The sequence below is a fragment of the Rissa tridactyla genome, chromosome 3, assembly GCF_028500815.1.
Source record: "Rissa tridactyla isolate bRisTri1 chromosome 3, bRisTri1.patW.cur.20221130, whole genome shotgun sequence".
In the NCBI taxonomy this organism is placed as follows: Eukaryota; Metazoa; Chordata; class Aves; order Charadriiformes; family Laridae; genus Rissa; species Rissa tridactyla.
This window is the reverse complement of record NC_071468.1, coordinates 64,715,658-64,735,158: the sequence shown is the minus strand read 5'-3', so window position 1 is coordinate 64,735,158 and position 19,501 is coordinate 64,715,658. Positions and strand designations below refer to the sequence as shown.

Here is a 19,501-nt window from a genome sequence, read left to right as displayed (position 1 = left end):
TCTTAGGAAAGCCCTAAGAAACTCCCCACTCCGCTCAATGAAGCTGCTCTTGAGTCACTGAAGAGGCATTTTTTCTTTCCACAGTATATATTCAAGGGAAGAATCCTTCCCAACATCACACCCACAACATTTCTCATCTTCTGGGTGTGGTGTGGAGTGGGGATCTTAAAATCAGTAAGTAAATGCATTAAAAAAACCAGCCTGCTTTCAGGCTGGGAGACTAAAGTTACAGAAAAGACCACACTGTGTCCCTGAGGCTCAGGAGAAGGGGATAGCCTTCTGGGATTCTGCAGCCACTTAAGATTCTCATTTCGTGTTGAAATTAATAGAAAGCTCCAGTGTTTGTCTGGGTCAAAGAGACGTGAAGGAAGCCAGCAACTGTGATGCGAGGAGGGAGGATAAGAGACCACTGAAGAAGTGCTTCAGATGATGGTCTGCGGCCCTGTTTTCTCCTCTGGGTTGCGGTAGTGGCCCGTGCAGACACCTTGCTGCTGGCTTGTGTTGCTCCGAGAGTGGCCATGTAGGGTGGTACTCAGAATATCTCAAGGACAACCTTGCTCAGTGGCTCCCCAAGGGGTTTTGCAAAGAAGCCACAGCATGAATGTGTCTCTCAAGGTCTATGGCAACCCGGCTAGAGAGGAACTGAGAGGCACAGAGGTGTCAGTAACATCAGGTATGTGCCTCTGCAAGTGAGCTTCTGGACTCACTGCCCCATGCGCTTACCATCGTGTAAGACTCCCTTCCTCTCAGTCCTGTAGTCCTAACTCGTTTCTCTGTACAATACTTAAATTACAGCTTTCAGATGCAAAGACACCTGATGCCGTGCTGCAGACAACTCCGAAGCAGGTCCGGAAGGTCACACTGAAACAAGAAGCAGACCTATCCCAGAATAGGTAAAGCTGCCCTGGCATTTCAGTTGCTCTCTTGTCCCTAACCCAATGACTTTGCCACCCAAATGAGATGACACCAGCTGGGGCGACACTATTTCCTCAACATTCAGTTTGCCTGGTGTCTGGCTGGCTTTGGTGTGTGTGTAGGGTGCTGCAGGCACACATATCCTGAACAGCCAAGAGCCTTGGAGCAGGGCTCCAAGTCGCTGCCATCCCCAGTTATGCTCCCTGGCTACACACGCCGGCTGGATGGGCTCAGAAAAACCACCAATTGCAATGCACCGTCGCGCTTCAAACCCGGCCAAGGAGGCGAGCCAGGGCACAGGAAAATATCACTGGACCCCGGCCAGTGTTTGGGGATTTTCACTTGACTCGTAGGAATGCAAAATAACACGCGCAAAAACCAGCCGGGGTGCCAGGTCAGGCCTTTTCTATCCCTTTTATATTTATAAGTGTAATGTGAACTGTCATTGGGTTCATTTATATGTGACTTTTAGCAGGCAGCTTACAGTTCAGCTGTGCCATAGAAGTCCATGTTTTTGTAAGACCTTATTCTGAAGATCTATCTCCTCTCCCTCAACATAAGGCAAACAGCACCATAAACCAGGCAATTTCTGTGCAGGGCAGCGTGCTTTCAGCCAGCACGGTAAAGCAATTGGGTCTGGTTTATCTGTTGTTACCTTAATAGGAATCATTTTATTTCTCATTTTTGGGGGCAGGAAGGGAGAGGAAGGAAGGGAGAAAAGGAATTGCCTCTGTGATTCACCTCCCCTGACAAAGCTAGAAGTGCCTGGTTATTCCTTAGAAAATGAAAAAAAAAAAAATCCACAGGAATGAGGCAAAGACTTTATCATTTTGGCTGGCTAATGTGTCCATTTGCAGCTTTCAGTAAACACAAATGGAAAAATAAGTTCAGCTGCAGGCTGGACAGTGAGCCTAGAGGCGGTCTGATTTCTGCAGGCTGTTTGAAGTACATTTTTGAAGAAGACCTGGGAAAGAGGCTGAAGCTGGCAGCCCCTCTGCGAGGGATTAGTACCCAACCCTGCCCTCACTGTAGAACAGCCACGCTGCGCGGAGGGACGAAGGGCCAGACATTCCACTTTGGATGCTATAATCATCCTGGTTATAGAGGTATATAAATACAGGATAGCATGCAAAGGAAGCAACTCTGCAGACAGAGATTAAGTTATAAGTAGAAGGAGGGAAAATATCAGTGGGCTATGAGACAGCCAGTGGAAGCCAGGAGGACTTCATCAGTCTTCCAGCCACATACCTACCAGTGCTCGAGTTCCTTGTTCGTGAAGTACTGGCACGGGCATTAGCTGACTCCGCACGTCCCATCCAATACATGGTTTTAGCACTGACAACTGGCAGGCAGGAATCCTTGGTGCTCCTAAATAACCACTTATAACTCCATTTACTCTCTAATGACCGCTCATCTTCCATTCCATCTCTTCTGTTACTCACTCACAACCACATTTCAGTGTTTTTTTCCCTGCTCTATCTATCTGACTTGTTCTAGAGAGGTTTCTTGGTTAGCAGCAACAGTGTGTCAGCTGCAAATCTGTGTTGGAGTGTAGTGTAGTGTAGTGTAGTACAGTATAGTATAGTATAGTATAGTACAGTATAGTATAGTGGGCAGTAACAATTTTCAGGTAGAAAGAGATAGCATATACCTCACGTTACATAAATATATCAATTCTAAAGCCATTGAGAGCGATAAAATCAAAGTCAATCTATATATGGAGAACATTTTGTGTTAAACATACAGCTAGCATTACATAAGAATAAAAGGCACCAGAGGTTTTCTTTGCTTACTGCATCCTTTGCAAAGGAGCTAGCCACAGCATCTACTCATAAATATTGGAAAGGTTGCGTCCCACCAGGTCTGGTCTCCCCAAAGTGGATAAAGAGGAAAATGGACCCATGGCCTAGAGCTAGTGCTGATCCAGTCACCAGAAGTGAAAGAGAGCAAGGAGAAACTGTTAGTTGAATTTGGTTTAGATGCCCAAGTTCTAAGCTGGACTCTTAAGGTATGGGAGATGCAGAAACTTCCAAGTTCATAGCCCTTGTGCCAGGCCCAGAACCAGCAGTGCCAGGTCATTTACTATGTGGAAAACAAACTAAAAAGCCATGTCAGCCAAGTGCTGGCACAGAGAATCCTCTGGCTAAGGAATCCTGTTTGACTGGACTGCACAATGTGTGGAACTTACTGGCTTGGGTCTCTTCAGTAGACTAAATTTCATCCTGGGATAAACGTGCCCTGAGTAGACTGATGTAACAACTATTGGCTCAAGGCTACATTCAAGCTTATGTTTGTCTAGACAACATCACTGGTTAATATCTGAAGCCATTTTAATTGGAAAATAGTCTGTGTTTTTGCAAAATAGCATTATTTATACCAGTTTACTTTTTTTTTTAATTAGCAATAAAGAAAAAAACATAGAAATACATCTGGATCTTATAATTTCACTATATGCATGTTTTCAGCTTTTGTGGAGTAAATCTGTATGTCTGCTACTCCATGCTTATACCACCACAGCTTGGAGCAGAACTTGGCTTTAATTTAGACTGGATCTCTAGGGTACGGATGTGTTGTAACTCGTTCTGCTGACTTTAGACACAGCCTTATGATTCATTATTCCTAAAGGCTTCCTCAGAAGTCCAATGATTACTGAGAAAACTCAACTTCCATGTAAGAGAAAGCCAAGAAGTTTTAGACACACCACTGAAAAGTCCAAAATACATGGATCCTTAGTTGATTTAAAAAAAAAATAAATCTCAGCATGGCTATTCTTTAAAATCACGTGCTTTTAAACTTGGTGGGCATTGGGGGTGTGTTTTCAGTGCTTGTTTTGGCACCGATGCAGTCTGTATTCTTCCTTGTTCAGAATTAAGCATGTGTTCAGCCATGGTAATAAGCCATGAAAGAGTCACGGCAGAATTTACAAACAGCACAGCGACCCCACTCCTCAACGGTGTTCTTCTATCCCAGCACACTCAAAAAGCAGAACATATATAGGGAAGCTTATATAATGATCTACAATGGAGCGAGAAGGTGAAAGGCCAGCCCCGTGATGTACGTTTAGGGTAGGCTTGTAACTAATGGCTTCCTAAAACAGATGAATGAACAGGTGGTCCCAGGTAAGGGTTTTTGTCAGAATAACCGTCATCTCCCTTCTCAGCCTTAGACAAGACACACCAAACTAAATAACAGCAGTGAAAGGCTCAGATGTCTGCTGCTTTTCAAAGTGGTCCTCAACATGGTGACATATTGATTCACAGCTGTAGTGAGATCTTGCCATGCTTTCATGGGCGGGTTCCTGTAGAACAGCAGTTCCTGTAGAACAGCAGTTCATGTAGAACAGCCAACAGTGCTCTTGATGACTAAATTCTCTTTTTGAAAGTCAGGAGTGCACAGTGGCTTGAGAGGTGTCCCTAGGATTTTGGTTTTCTTCTTTACAATGTCATTTTTGGCCAACAGCTGATCTTCATATTAATGCTGTTGATTTGCATTTGGTTTTTGTGGCTACACATTTGCCTATAATGAGCCAAAACCAAAAACTCTGGGAAAAATGTGGATCTAAATTTGCACATTCCAGTTTTTGCTCCTCTCTAGCTTGATTCTTCTAGCCCCTGGAGGATTTGTTTGTTTGTTTGTTTGTTTTGTTTGTTTTAAGAAGCAAAGGCCATATATAAATTTACAGTTCCCAGAAACCTCTTAAAAACTCCAAATGGCATGAGCTTATACAATAGCAAATGCCCCACTAATGCAACTAGGAGGTGGGAATCTCTCCTGCATTACTCCAGTGTTATGCTGGTGTAAATTTGCTTGTGCCAGTACATTTCATGCAGTGGAAAACTGAAGCAGTATAGTGGTGAATCAGGCCCAGTGGTTTGGTTCATATGCAAGTATGAAATACTTAGGAGTTATTGTGCAAGTTCCCGCTGTGTTTATGAGGGAAAATAGTTTCCATGCGCCATTCAACATGATACCCCTGCACCAAACAAAAGGCTATTTCTTCCACTAGACACAACCACTGAAATACCAAGCATCTAGACAAGCAGCAAGGGCTGGATAAAACTCATGCCATTTCCTTGTTTGAAATATTTTTTTGTTAGTCATGCGCATCTTCACACCCACAAAATAAATGTCAATATTGTACTAGAGAAATAAGATGGAGAACACTGCAATTTTATCTAGGTCATTCAAATAAGATACCCATAAATAGGAAAACACAGGAAATTACTGCTGTTGCAGAATGTTCCCTCTATCGGCTTACTCACATGTGTCCACTGAAAGGTTTTCAGCGTGTTCCCCTTCCTTGCTTGCCTGCCATTTGCCAACCGTTCTCACCCTTCCTCTCCTTTCGTTTCTCCCTTTTCTCTGCCTTTCTCCTTTTCCTTTGGGATCACGTGTCTGTGGCTTTGGTTGTGTTTTACCCTTTCCATTGCAATCTCCCCCTCTCTCCCATCAAGCCAAATGCAAACCCCGTGCCCTTGCCATCCTGCTTTCCCCTGGCCTGGCCTGGCCTGGCCTGGCGTCACCTTGCCATCAGCCCTGGCTTCTCTCCAGCCTTACACGCTTCACCTCAATTGTCTGGTCCCCTTAACACTTTCATCATCTCACGCCTATTGCTCTCTTGCATCATTTCTCCTTCATTTCTGCCATGATCTGGCACCGTTGAACTCAGCGTGACCTGCTCCCTTCAGCTGTGGCTATGCTGAACACCTAGACCTGCCTGATAGTCTTTCTGCTGCTCATTTCTTCTCCCACACTCCCCAGACTGTAAAACCGTCTTCTCCTCTTTCATTTCTTCTGTCTCCAGTTTTCCCCACTCTCCCTTCTATATGAACCCTTATCTTTCCTTCTCAACATTTCTGTCATCCATGGACTACCCAGGTCCTTCCTCTTTGATTTGAGTTTGCTTGGAAATAAGAACTTTTATTATTTACTTCATGCTACCCTTTGCATTAGGTAGTTAGCACTAGGAAGTTCTCTAAAAAAAAACCCACAAGAAACTGTCCTCCATATTTCCAAGTAATTTATTTATTTATTCTGAAAACTTGGCAATGGCTAAGCTGCTGATGCGCTGAGGCAATTGTCAGAGACATGTTGGTCAGTACTGTGTTACTGGACCTGTTATGGATGTATCTATCTTTTGCGTCTCAATTTTGAGTTACATTATAGCTCTTTGTAAAACACCCCCCTCCCCCACCCTCCTTTTTTGCCCTGTGTTATTATAATGCCTGACACTAAGGAGACTTGATCTTTTTCTTGGGTTTCCAAACTCCATGGCAATGAAAATGGTAAAGAATGTAGTTTCAAAACATGATAGCAAGACATATGATAAATAAAGAAAAGGTAAAAGAAAAAACAAACAACAAACTGGACAATCCTTACATTGCGAATATTCAGAAACATGGTTCGCTATCTGGGAAAATATATCTGAGAGGAAGAAGGTATAGTTTTCTGGGTACATCAAAAATCGCTTTTGAAGGATGATACTGTATCATGTTTTGGCAACTTACCAGTGATTTAACTGTTTCTGTGGTATTTGTGTGGCCTCCCCCCAAAGAAGAAATGAGATGAATTTTAACAGGCCCTTTGTTCAGCTCTCTAGGTAGTAGCCAGCAGTTCAGGAGAATTCCTGCAGCGTAGACGGAGCCTACTCTTTTTCCACTGTAAGGACTTCTACAGGATGAGAGTGCAGAGCAGAGTAGCCAGGTGGTTTTAAGTAAAAAAGATAGGGTACTGGGAGGTATTTAATTGTCATAGTATGCAGCTCTCCTTGGTTTAATTTAACATGAGAACGGGCACCCTGCCGTGTCGGTATAACCTCAGCAGCACTGTGAGAATGAAAAAGGTCTCTTCTCCAATGTAATCTAACCTCAGAATCTTTCATTTTCTGTTGCCAGAATAGCTCTAATGAACACATGAATGCAACTTCAGCTGCCCCAGATTTAGATGGAGAATGGTTGTATGAGTGTTACAGAGCCTTAGGCAGACTTCCACAACATTTGGCGACCAGCAGGAGAGACAGAGGAATAGAAAATTAGTTTCTTCTGAGACATTCACATCTTTTCTCTGTGCTCTGGACTGGAAAAGTATCTAATGCTAACAAACGCCTTTAAACACACTTCTGGTAGCCCAAACTGCAACCACTTCCCTTGCTTTACTTCTACTGTTTCTTTTTTTAACCACGCACAGATCTAGAGATGGAACTGAAAGGACTTCATTGTCCCCCACCTGTTTTAGGAGAGGCTGGAGGGGCACAAGATCCTTCACCATTTGTGGTGTCTGTGCTCTGTCATTTGACTCAGGGTTGGATCCACCTCTGTTTCACAAATTTTGCAAAAAGCTGGTTTTTATCAATTTGAAAAGCAAATATATATCTCTTGCCTTGGAGATTACGTTTAGTAGAAATATCTCTAAATGAAAATTCCTGAGAGGGAGACAATGCAGTAAGATCAAGACCCAGCACGTAAAGATTTATGGACTACAAAAGAAGTGAGGCTGGACTTTGAAAGTCCACCTCTGACACTATGCTCACATCACTGGTGCTAGAACAACTTAAGCCCACTGAGGCAGCTCCAGATCAGCCTCCTAGGAGTGTTTTTTACTCAATTAGGGTTCACCATAAATCCACAGAATAACATGCTAGTTCTACTAAAGCCCCCTGCAGAGGGTCTGCAGAGAGAAACATTTAACAGATGGGATTGGATTCAGCTCCCGCAATGCCAGCCATCAAAAAATTAGGCAGCTAGCCTAGGGTTGGGCAATGATGTGCTTCTAGTGAGTGATTCATCCCCTTATAGGATGCAATAAGAGGGTCTTTGTCCCATCTTGGGTTGTGGTAAGAGGCTACCTTCTCTTCTGTGACTATATGCTACAGACTATTCCTAACACTGAAACTGGAGAAATAGCAATACGGACTGTTAGAATAGGAAAAAATGTTCCTGTCCTTCTTCCCTGCCCCATTTTGCAGTTCTGGTAAGTTCTGTCAAATGTTTTGGAAATGCTGATGGAGGATACTGGTTGGTAGCAATTCCTTTGGGCAGCTAAGCCTCAGCAAAACAGCAGCTCCCAGCAAATGATGTTTCAAACTTTCTGAAAGGCTCTGCTGACCTTGTTCAAGAAGGCTGGGAACGAAGGCAAATCACAAATCCTGGTCATCCCCAATCCTTTTTCCTGGGAGATGCCTACTCCCAGCCAAACTAACTGGCAGTTTTGGAGAAGGGGATGCCTCAGCATAACGCACAAGGAAATCTGTGTGTTGGTCTCTCCTGTGCCTTTTCTGTGGGTAAACAAAGTTCTAACCTTCTGGACCATCAACCAATGACTTCCTGAAACTGTATTTACACCACATGCGAGGCGAACTGAAGCTCCACAGCTCAGCTGCGTTCAGGTTCAGGACTGAATTCCGAGCACTACACAAGACAATGTCTTTCACACCAGTTGTTTCCCTGTTATAAAGATTCAAGTTCGTTATTGAACATAGATCTGATTGAACTCCCTTGCAATTGGAATTTTGATTCATTGCTCTCTTGTAACCAGTCTCTGGTACAGAACACATATGCACACACACACATGCATGCATACAGTACTGGGCTACAAACTCAAGTGTTCAAGAAACCAGCAAACTGCAGGATTACAGTTTTCTATCCTTTCAAAGATGATGAGGGGACTGGAGCACCTCTCTTATGAGGAAAGGCTGAGGGATTTGGGTCTCTTCAGTCTGGAAAAAAGACAGCTGAGGGGGGACCTTATCAACACTTATAAATACTTAAAGGGTGGGTGTCAGGAGGATGGGGCCAGGCTCTTTTCAGTGGTGCCCTATGACAGGACAAGAGGTAATGGGCACAAACTTGAGCATAGGAAGTTCCACCTAAACATGAGGAGGAACTTCTTTACCCTGAGGGTGACAGAGCACTGGAACAGGCTGCCCAGAGAGGTGGTGGAGTCTCCAACTCTGGAGACATTCAAAACCCTCCTGGACGCGTTCCTGTGCAACCTGCTCTAGGTGACCCTGCTCTGGCAGGGGGGTTGGACTAGATGATCTCCAGAGGTCCCTTCCAACCCCTACCATACTGTGATTCTGTGATTCTTATTTCAGCTGTTCTGGGTATAAGCCTTATGGCAAAGATTTTTTTTGATTACAACTACAGATTACACTGGCCCTTGCCTCAGTCAGGGCCTGAAATATGTGATTTTTCCTCCTCATCTAGTGGCTCTCATTCCACACAAGCCAAATCCCCCTCCAAGGGCAATATTATTTATTAGCTCATAAGCTAATAAATGAGCTCTGCAAGTCATTACCAAGAGATCTGAGAGCCTCTATGGTCACCAGTGAATTTGTTCTCATATTGGGAGGGAGGAGAGCTGGGGAAGCTGGAAGGAAGCAACCTGGACTTTCATGTTTCAGTGCCCAGTAGCTGATGTCTAGAAACGCGTATTCAAACCATGTCACATAGGGAAATGCTGTGATCTATGGCAAATCTTTAGTAAAAGCAATTTTCCCAGCATCACTGAACCCACTCTATATAGAACTAAGGCCACCTCTGTTACCTCATGTGATAAAAGTCCTTATTTACAGTTTCCTCCACACACATAGGGTTTGTTACTTTTTAGATTAAAAGTCTAACTGGGGCTAAGGGTCTTTTGATTCGCTATTTTATTAACATTTTTGGAAGGACACTTTTGGATAGAAACGGGGCAAGAAAACAAAGCGGGAGCTTTTACAAAGCAAAATAACAAGCAACTGACTTTAGTTACACCTCGTACCCTTGCTTTTCATATATACGCATCCCAAGCCCCCATCCTTCCCCAGTTTCTTTTGCCCCATTACTACGTCTCCACCTCTTAGTACTTTCAGTTGAAAGTTTGGGTGCTTCTGAAAGGTCCGTCTGCCCCCTTTCTCACTGCCGGTTTTGCTGATGCTGGGGAGCACAGACATGTGATGTGCTGCCCCCTCAGCTATGAATAGATAGCAGCCTAATAGTTCAAGCCTCCAGCCAGGACTGCCACCTGTAAGGACTGGGTGACTTGGGACAGAAAGTCCTTGGCAGGAGCTAAACCTTAATGAGCTTAAAATGCATTGAAGAGCCCGGCAAATGCGAAGCAAGGCCGCAGAATAAGTAGTTGCAGAAAGTTTCCAATGCGAAATGTTTACAAGACAATTATTTACATTATCTGGATGGTTTTAATTACAGGACAGTTCAGACCAGTTGCTTAAGTTTTCCCAAGGGGTAATTAGTGACCCTGTGAATTTGCATATTTTCCATTGCTGTATTGAAGCAAATCAGCCGTACTTATCAGAAGATTGACCTGGCAACCTCTCTTCTTGGCAGATTATAGTTTGAGTTTCATCGTGACAGTAACGTATTAGCAAATGTTCCACTGTAGCAAGCAAACTTGGGGAAGATCACAGTGCTCCTCATTTTAAATGTAACAAATTTCAAGCACAGACAGAAGAAAGGGGCCATTTTTTACAGCCACTACTCATGACAGCTGCTGTAGATTTCAACATCTCATAAATATGTTAATATTCTAGCCTCTGTCAGTGTGGCAAAAGGACTTGTTCATCTTATTCATAGTAGTAAGCATAATAATCCCATGAACTTCATACGTTCACATGTTATACAGACTGTGCTTTTAGTTATGCCTAGATTTACTAAACTGAACGGCAATAACTTCGTTCCCACCACAATTGCTCAGAAGTAAACGGGTTTCACAAAGAAATAACAGCACAGTACATTTCAGCTAGCTCATTTTGTGGTATTTTATCAGCTGTGTTCTTTTGCTTGGTCATAGGAGGCATGGAGAAATCCACAGCTGAGATTATCAGCCATTTTTATGTGACAATCAAAACCATCATATAAAGAGAAAAATACCCAATACTGTCAGTATATAAGAAATTATGTATTACCTATTGTTACAGATTTCACAGTAGAAAATAAACTATTTTTTTCAAATAAGTTTGCAAGTGGCAGCATTTTTTAAGATTCTCATATTGCTTCATATTACTCACATTTTCCACTTATTTCTAATTTCTGTTACCAGAGCAATGATTGCTTCCACTGAGAAAAGGTGATAATGGACCTAAATCACAGTAAATTTAAATTGTGATGGATATTTAAATAAGTACATCACATTTTTTCAAAAGGACCTAAAATTGGTACTTATCAAAGTAGTAAATTGTAAAATGACAACTGTCATTATTCAAGTGCTCTCTAGCCAGGTTAGATGGGTTATCCTTGAGCCTATGTGTATTCGTATTATGCAGTGAAATGCAAACTAGACAAAGTAGAACATTTTGGATCTCTTAAGTTACTTTTGTTAATATTGAAGTTGAAATATCTGAATGCTCAGAACAAGCAAGCCCTAAGGTTTTATATATAAGAAAAAGGACAGTTGAGGAGTGACAGACACATTTTCAGATATCCTTGTCTTATGAAGCGGGTCAGAATCTGATATTATATAATATCTCATACATGTATGTATGTATAGACACACATACACTTATATAAATATACAATATATTTAATAAAAACTGCATGGCAAGTTTAGGTAGATTAATATCCATTGTTCTGTATGTGAAAACAAACTCGTAATCCTCCTTTTCTTGACATCTGTGCCTTTACTTTACCAGGTAATGAAGCTAATCACTTGGGTCAGTTAGGTTTTCCCCTGGTCATTTTTTAAGCCCCTGTTATCTAGAAGGTCAGATGTCACGATTGGAATAGTCTCTTCGATCTGAAAGTTAGGGGAAATTGTTGGTTTTCAGACAGGGGAAAAAAAACCACATGACCAGATTCTCTTCTACTGACAGCCTCACCAGGCAGAGGGGGATCTTTAGGGAGCTGATGGCTGCTGACACCTTGGAGCATTCACCAGCAGCCCATTTATTGCGTGCAAAGAACAGAACTGAAGAGGGGCTCATATTGCACACACCACGTCCGTGATAAAGACATCTTCTCCGCAGAGGGCAGTAGTAGTGAGCTACTGTCCTGCAAACGCTTCACATGTTCACTCTCCCTCCTAATGTACAGCTTGCACCAGGGAATGGGACAGAGAGCTGGCCTGGAGCAAGAGACACTTCTCTGTACCAGTTCTGCAGGATCCAGTTGATCCTGCAGGAATTCCTTCCTCCAGGTTTCGGCTCTTGCAGACCATCTGAGCACTGACAAGACCCTGGCTCTTTGCCTGCCTGCCGCATTGCCTCCCAGAGTACTTATGAAGCACACAGCAGAATGTCTCACTCATTGTCTTTTGCCCTGCCACCCATTTAAAAGTTCACAACGATTGATGTAAAGCAGGAGAGCTGCAAAACCTGATAAAGAACAGCAATAAAGCCACGGTGGTCTCACCCCTTTTTCTCACTTGGGATAGAAGCATCTGGATACTCACAGCCTGCTGGACAACCAAGTGCAATGAAAAAAGTTCAGTAAGTTGCGAATAAGCACACATGCATACACGTCAATTCATTTATACGTGCAGTTATTCCTTACATACATGTAAATTCATTTATACTGTTTATAGGTGCAGTTATTCCTTGCTTTCCGAAATGCTATCTGTACTTAATTTAGATCCAAGCAATAATATACCACAAGAACAAAGAGCTTGCAAATCTTCTAGGGTTAATATTGAAATTAATGATCTTGAAAGGAAGTTTTCAGGAGGGAGGGAGGAAGCAATTCAATAGTAGAACTTCATCTGAATCACATTAATGCGACGCTATAGAGGAAGAACTTTCATTGTAACACCAGCCTAGCACCAATGTCTAGATATTTAAATCAATGTTCTAATTGTTAAACTCCATTTCTTTAATTTTTTTATTATGTACCAAGTTTCGAAAAGGAGAACAATTTTTTACTGTAGGTGTCCTTTCATGAATCACCAAGAGTCAGTGAAAACGTACTCACGTTGCAACCCTTAAAATAATAAATTAGTAATAGGGACCTACACACGAAAGTGCTTTGCAAGTCATACCTTCTGTTCTTGTTATTTAACAGAGACATTTCACAGCTTGTGGCAAAAAATAATTTCTCCTCTTTAAAATAAAGCAAGTTGATGCCTGCTTTATTTCAATGTGCTTAGCGAAATACAAGCTTTTACTGAAGGTATCAAGAATCACCCAGAGCGCTTCAGAGTTTCAGTCTTCTGCTACAGGCAGCAAAGTGACCATGATTTTATTGCCTAGTTTGCCTTTGCCAGAGATCCAGGCTGGCTTCTGCTACAGCTCATGAAGACTTCTGTAGGGATGGGTAGTACCTACCTACTGTAGCTGTAGTAGCTACCTAGAAGGGTAATTACCCTACTCTAGAAGCAACAGGGTCATTCTGGCCCAGCAGCTGCCATCCGTCATCTCAGGTCAGTCACTGGTGGTAGTAGAGTCAGGAAGCCCAAGTCACCAGACCTCTTCTCTGCCTTTCTTTGTCACAGGTTGTAAGTTCATTATCTTTTTATTCCATTTGTGCAGCAGCAAACATAGCGGACATCCAGGTTTGTAAATATGCAGTAAATACAATAACAGCAACCTAAATAATGGTCATTGCATCACAAGAAAAGTTTTGATGTGCTGTGGGTATGATAATGTGAGAGAAAAAAATAAGTGATGGCTCACATTAAGCTGAGAAGTGATTCAATTTTTATAAGAAATGTTGTGAATCACAGAATCACAGAATGGTAGGGGTTGGAAGGGACCTCTCGAGATCACCTAGTCCAACCCCCCTGCCAGACCAGGGTCACCTAGAGCAGGCTGGACAGGAACGCGTCCAGGCGTTCCTGTCCAGAGAATATCTCCAGAGAAAGTGACTCCATAACGTCTTTGAGCAGCCTGTTCCAGTGCTCTGTTACCCTCAAAGAGTACTTTTTCCACGAGTGATCCAGCTCTACCCATAAATAAAATTGATTCCAGTGGCAGTCAAACTGCACATGGTTGCAGCTCACTGTTCTCTGGTGAATGTGTGTGATGGGGATGTCTCCATCTGCACAGAACATAAACCCACTGGCGTTTAATTGTACCCAAAACCAACTCTTCCACAGAGTGCTCAATACTGGTTAGGAATATGGACATAAGAATCATGTTTAACAAAGACAGGTGAGCTGAAAGCTTTAGCAAAGATTCCTTTATATTGACAAAGCTAAATCTACCTAGCACTAAGGCAGGGAAGGGCTTACGCATGTAGTTCTGTTGTTAATCCATGCCAGCAAACAATTTGAAGCACAGTAAAAGCCCAAAGCTAAAAAGCACAGTATGTTTGTGAACGCATTTCCACCGAACATGATGTAAAGAATTAGTCTCCCCGTCTAATGTTAACAGAACTAAAGGAGGGATATTTTATCTCTTTATTTAAAACATGAATAAAAATATCATAATAATAAAGCTGTGCATAACCCAAGAGCTGTAAAATATATGTTCAGTAAAAATTCTAGTGGCTCCTCCTCATCCCCCTTCCTGAGTCCCTTTCACCTGCCCCAGAGCTACATCTGGAAAAAGAATAGAAGTACAGTCTCCTGAAAGAGCTGGTTTTGCTAAAGTTGGCATGGGAGCAGTGGGCAAGACTTCAAACCCAGGCATCAGCTGAGGATTACGTAAAGTCGATTCTCTTCATTGTTTCTGCTGATCTTTAAGCTGTTAGTATAGAGTCAGTGTGACTTGATTCCTTTGAATGGAAAACAACACAATGGTTTCATGATGAAAATGGCTGTGCTGATTAGGAAAACGCTTTTCCGTCACGAAAGCAAAGATGTGACCACACTTCCATTCCAGGTATGGAATGCCATGTGCTTACTTTTCCTTTTTCTTTTTATGCAGGCAGAACAATACCCCCCAACTCTTGCTTGCTATGGAGGATTTTATGTATGATGTGGAACCAAGAGCTGTTTGAAGACTGGGGATTTGGGAGAGTCATCAAAAGCTGTCTGTTTTCCTCTGGATTTTGCCTTGCAGGTGACTGACCTTTTAACAGGTCAGTCAGAAATTCTATTCGTTTCTGTCTTCTCACCAACCTATACTAGCAGATCATCCTTTCCTCCTAATAGCTGAGCCAGATTTTCTTGAATTAAGCAAAAATCTGCACTGCTGTCCTACCTTGGTTTTCAGTTGGTGCTTCTTCCACTTTTTTGGCGTGACTTCTGCTGTAATGAGCCTGTCTCTCTCTCATCTCCCCTTATTTACAAAATTCGCAGAAAGCAAAATATCTTTGTAGCCTATCTGCAGCTCAGCCAAGACAGCTTCAAATCAGAAATTGATCACAAAATATGTTGATGGGGATTAGGCAAGATGCACACAGTTATACAGAGCACTCATGTAAGCTTGTGTTTCTCTGGGAAGACAAGATAAGACTGAAAAAGTGGTCCACGCTGCTCACAACAGGTTTTTTTTTCTCATCTTTTGCTTTTTTTGTTTTTTCCTTTTTTTAATGAAATATATGACTAACCTCATTTTCTGCTAAGTTGAAACGCTGTGATCAATTGAAAATGAGATATTTCATTTTTTCTTTGGGAGATACTTCACCCGGTAAAATCAGATCTGTTTCAAAACCAGAAGTTGAAATTCATGAAAAATGTAATCATGAACATGTTTGGTCTTTTTGGTTTTTTTTTGTACCACAACCCTTCAACTTCAGCTGATTGATTCAAATGCAAACCGCTTGTTTGCTTGAAACCATTTACTGATTTAGATCCAACTTACAAATAGTTTCCACTCTCCCTGAGTGCACTTTCTGTCAAAGCAATTCCTTGCAGCTCTGTTGGCTGCACTCTTTTCAATGTCTTCCCTCTCAAAAGCAAAGTATATGAGGCTATAACGTATATCGTAGCTACACACAAAGAAGGAACAAAGATGCATAAAGCTGTGGAGGAGGTAGGGGATCTTGAACTCATTTTATTTTAAATTCATTCAGATTGGAAAATGTAAGAAGAGCATTTCTTATGTGCCTTCATGAGTGGGGCAATGAATGATTTATGTGAGAATTGAGTCAGGCCTTTCCTCCCTGCTTTTGCCATGGTGGTATTCTGCACAGAAGTGACTGGCATTGAGAAATTCCCACATGCTTAATTTCTGACAGCAACTGTAGAGACTTTAACTTCTCTTTCCCAGTCTCCTGCTGCAGCTGAGGAAGCTCAGCTTTGCCAGCAGAGCATCGGCAGCTTCTTGATGGTTCCTTTGTCCCATGCAGCCAGTGCAGCAGGACACAGGGAAGGCTCAGCACTGCAAGCGCTGAGAATGTGATGGGGGCGGTGATACTGCTCCCCTCCAGCCTGCCCACTACTTGCCAGCATATCCTCAGGAATCTATACTGGGACCGGTGCTGTTCAACATCTTCATCAATGGTTTAGACAGTGGGATCAAGTGCACCCTCAGCAAGTTGACACCAAGCTGAGTGGTGTTGTTGACAGGCCAGAGGGACGGGATGTCATCCAGAGGGACCTGGACGAGCTAGAGAGGTGGTCCTGAGCAAACCTTATGAAGGCCAAGTCGTGTGCTGTAATTTATAATTTAATTGAAGGAAGGTTTGCCAAACAGTGGTCACATGGAGAAGATTTGAATGCTTCAGCTGATCTTTGGGTCCTTGAGGTTCTAAGAGATGTTGTTGAGCTAAGAGAGCTAAAACTTATGCTACTGTAATTCCTCCCCCTGAAAGATGGGACATACAGTGTGTTTCTTGCTTCCCCTGTGAGGACAACAAGGCCAAGTGCAGGGTCCTACACCTGGGTTGGGACAATCCTTGTTATCAATACAGGCTGGGGGATGATGTGATAGAGAGTAGCCCAGCAGAAAAGGACTTGGGGGTACTGGTGGATGAAAAGCTGGACATGAGCCAACAATGTGTGCTTGCAGCTCAGAAGACCGATTGCATCCTGGCTGCATCAAAAGAACCGTGGCCAGCAGATCCAGAGAGGTGGTTCTCCCCCTCTACTCTGCTCTCCTGAGACCCCACCTGGAGTGCTGTATCCAGCTCTGGAGCCCTCAGCACAGGAAAGACATGGACCTGTTGGAGTGAGTCCAGAGGAGGGCGATGAAGAAGATCAAAGGGCTGGAGCACCTCTCCTATGAGGACAGGCTGAGAGAGTTGGGGCAGTTCAGCCTGGAGAAAAGAAGGCTCTGGGGAGACCTTATAGCAGCCTTCCAGTACCTGAAGGGGGCCTATGGACAATGGCCACTTCAGGGCTGAAACTCTGAAACTTTCAACTTGTAAGGAGAAAAGTCCTCACAGGGGAAGCAAGAAACACACTGTATGTCCCATCTTTCAGGGGGAGGAATTACAGTAGCATAAGTTTTAGCTCTCTTAGCTCAACAACATCTCTTAGAACCTCAAGGACCCAAAGATCAGCTGAAGCATTCAAATCTTCTCCATGTGACCACTGTTTGGCAAACCTTCCTTCAATTAAATTATAAATTACAGCACACGACCAGGAAACAAAAAAACAAACCCCAACCTATTTAGCAAGGAGCCAAATCTGGTCTTTACATAACAACCATGACTTGATTTTGGAAAATACTTGAAAGCAAAGATTGGATAAATCAAAGAACAGCAGGAGTATGTTTTCTTTTGTCCTGTTCGCTGTACTACATAACTTTCTGACCAAATTTTGCTAGAACCGGCTCTTGTTGGCATCAACAGGTAATTAACTGACAGCAAGTATACGCACTTATAAGATTAATTTCTAATCCTTCAAAAAAGTAGCGCTATTGCCTTGCTTCCAAACAAAGGGTGAGAGAGGTTTAGAGAAAGAAAGTGCAGTGCACTCATTAACTAACAGGATTAGAAATCCAAAGGTACAGACTAGTTTGAACAACATATTTTTCACAATATTTGAGTTGATAAGCCATGTCGACTACAAAAACATCCTAAATCATAACCAAGCACTAGAATAAGAAAAAACAGTGGGATTTCCAAAGAAATAGAGGAGAAAAATGTTCAATAATAATTGATAAAGAGTGTTTGGGAACCAAAACTAAAACTTGTTGAAAATTTTCTGGAAGAAAACTATTCTATTAAAAAGTGGTGTTTCAATGAAATCAAAATATTTCACAGGAATGTAAATAACTGTTGGACCCTTTCTCTAAAAATTCATAAATATACATGTGAAGCATCTGATGGACTTGTGTAAAAACAAGGAGTCAAAACGGAACATTCTGACATAGCAATTTTATAAGGTCCTTTGGTATTTTGTGGGCCATTCTGAAATGTCATTTTGCCCACTAGGGGCTAAAAATAAAATTTCAAATGTTCACATTTTTCATAGAATGGACGTAATCCTTTGCAAACCCCTCTAATCAAAAGACAGATGAGTATACTTGATAGCAGTGACTGCCACGCCAAGTACTCATTAGAGACTCCAGAAAAAATGTTCCCAGAGATGGAGTGGCACTGAAGAGAGGTTCAGATTCTCAGAATTAATTAACCAGGGGCAATTGTGGAGATGTATCTCCTAGACAATTGTAAAAAGAATACTGGGGATTATATGATCAAGCAATCAACTAGAAATGTTATGAAACTAAAAAATTTTACATACCACCACCACAACAGATCACTGTATTATGCAGCCACTCTGTAAGGTAAACGATACAATCTTGTTACGGTATTTCCAGAACAATTAGGAGAGTTATTGAAACTAGCCTATGTCAGACTGTGGTGTGTCTACCACTAATTTCACATGTCTTCCTTTGTTTGTACTGTTCCAGGTCATAAGAATGGCTGGATCAAATGACAATGAGACAGTTCTGTCCAAATTTCTATGTAGTACATACAGATGAGAAATTTGGTCTTGAAGGCCTGGAGAGCTATGCGTCACCGATACACGAAAGCTTCTTGGGAAATGCAAAAATTCAGATATCTACAACTGGATATGCAGCTACATAAAATGTAACCTTTTTTTTTTTTTGCTGCGGCAAGTATTCTATCCTTTAATTTCACACATATAATTACATCTTCACATATTGCTGCAATATCATGTCTGCTTTCATGTCTTAGCCGTTCTCTCAGAGGATCAGTTCCACTCCGTTTAGGACCAAAACCTGAGAGCATTCCCTGAATCGTACACAGGGTTGTGCTGACTGCAGGGAGAGTGGCACAGTCACAAGACTTTGGAATGGGCTTTTCATTGAAGTTCTTTAACCTACAGAACAACTGAAAAGCAGTCACGGTAGCACAGAGTTCAGGCAGGTTGGTTTACGAGGCTCCTGAGCAAACTAGCTGTGCATCCATAGTCTGCCTATGTGTCTGTCTCCAGCAGCGTAGCCATAGCTTACTATAGAATCATAGAATCTTCGTGTTTGGAAAGGACCTTTGAGATCATCAAGTCCAACCATGCACGCACCAAAAAAAAAAAAAAACCCAAACAAAAAAACCCCACAAACCATCACAAACAAACAACCTACAATCTCTGCCACTAGAGCACGCCCTGAAGTGCCAAATCTAGACGTTTCTTAAATACCTCTAGGGATGTTGACTCAACCACTTCCCTGGGCAGGCTGTTCCAGTGCCTGACCACTCTTTCAGTAAAGTAATTCTTCCTAATATCTAATCTGAACTTCCCCTGCCGCAGCTTCAGACCATTTCCTCTGGTCCTGTCATTATTCACCTGGGAGAAGAGGCCA

General features: G+C 42.4%; 1 long non-coding RNA gene across 1 annotated transcript; it reads left to right on the top strand.

Moving 5' to 3' along the window:
• Positions 1 to 797: 797 nt before the first annotated feature.
• LOC128907225 (uncharacterized) lies at positions 798 to 19,182 on the top strand. Its single transcript, XR_008465522.1, has 3 exons — positions 798 to 893; positions 14,711 to 14,864; positions 18,587 to 19,182. It is a non-coding gene; the product is annotated as an uncharacterized LOC128907225 (long non-coding RNA).
• Positions 19,183 to 19,501: the final 319 nt, after the last annotated feature.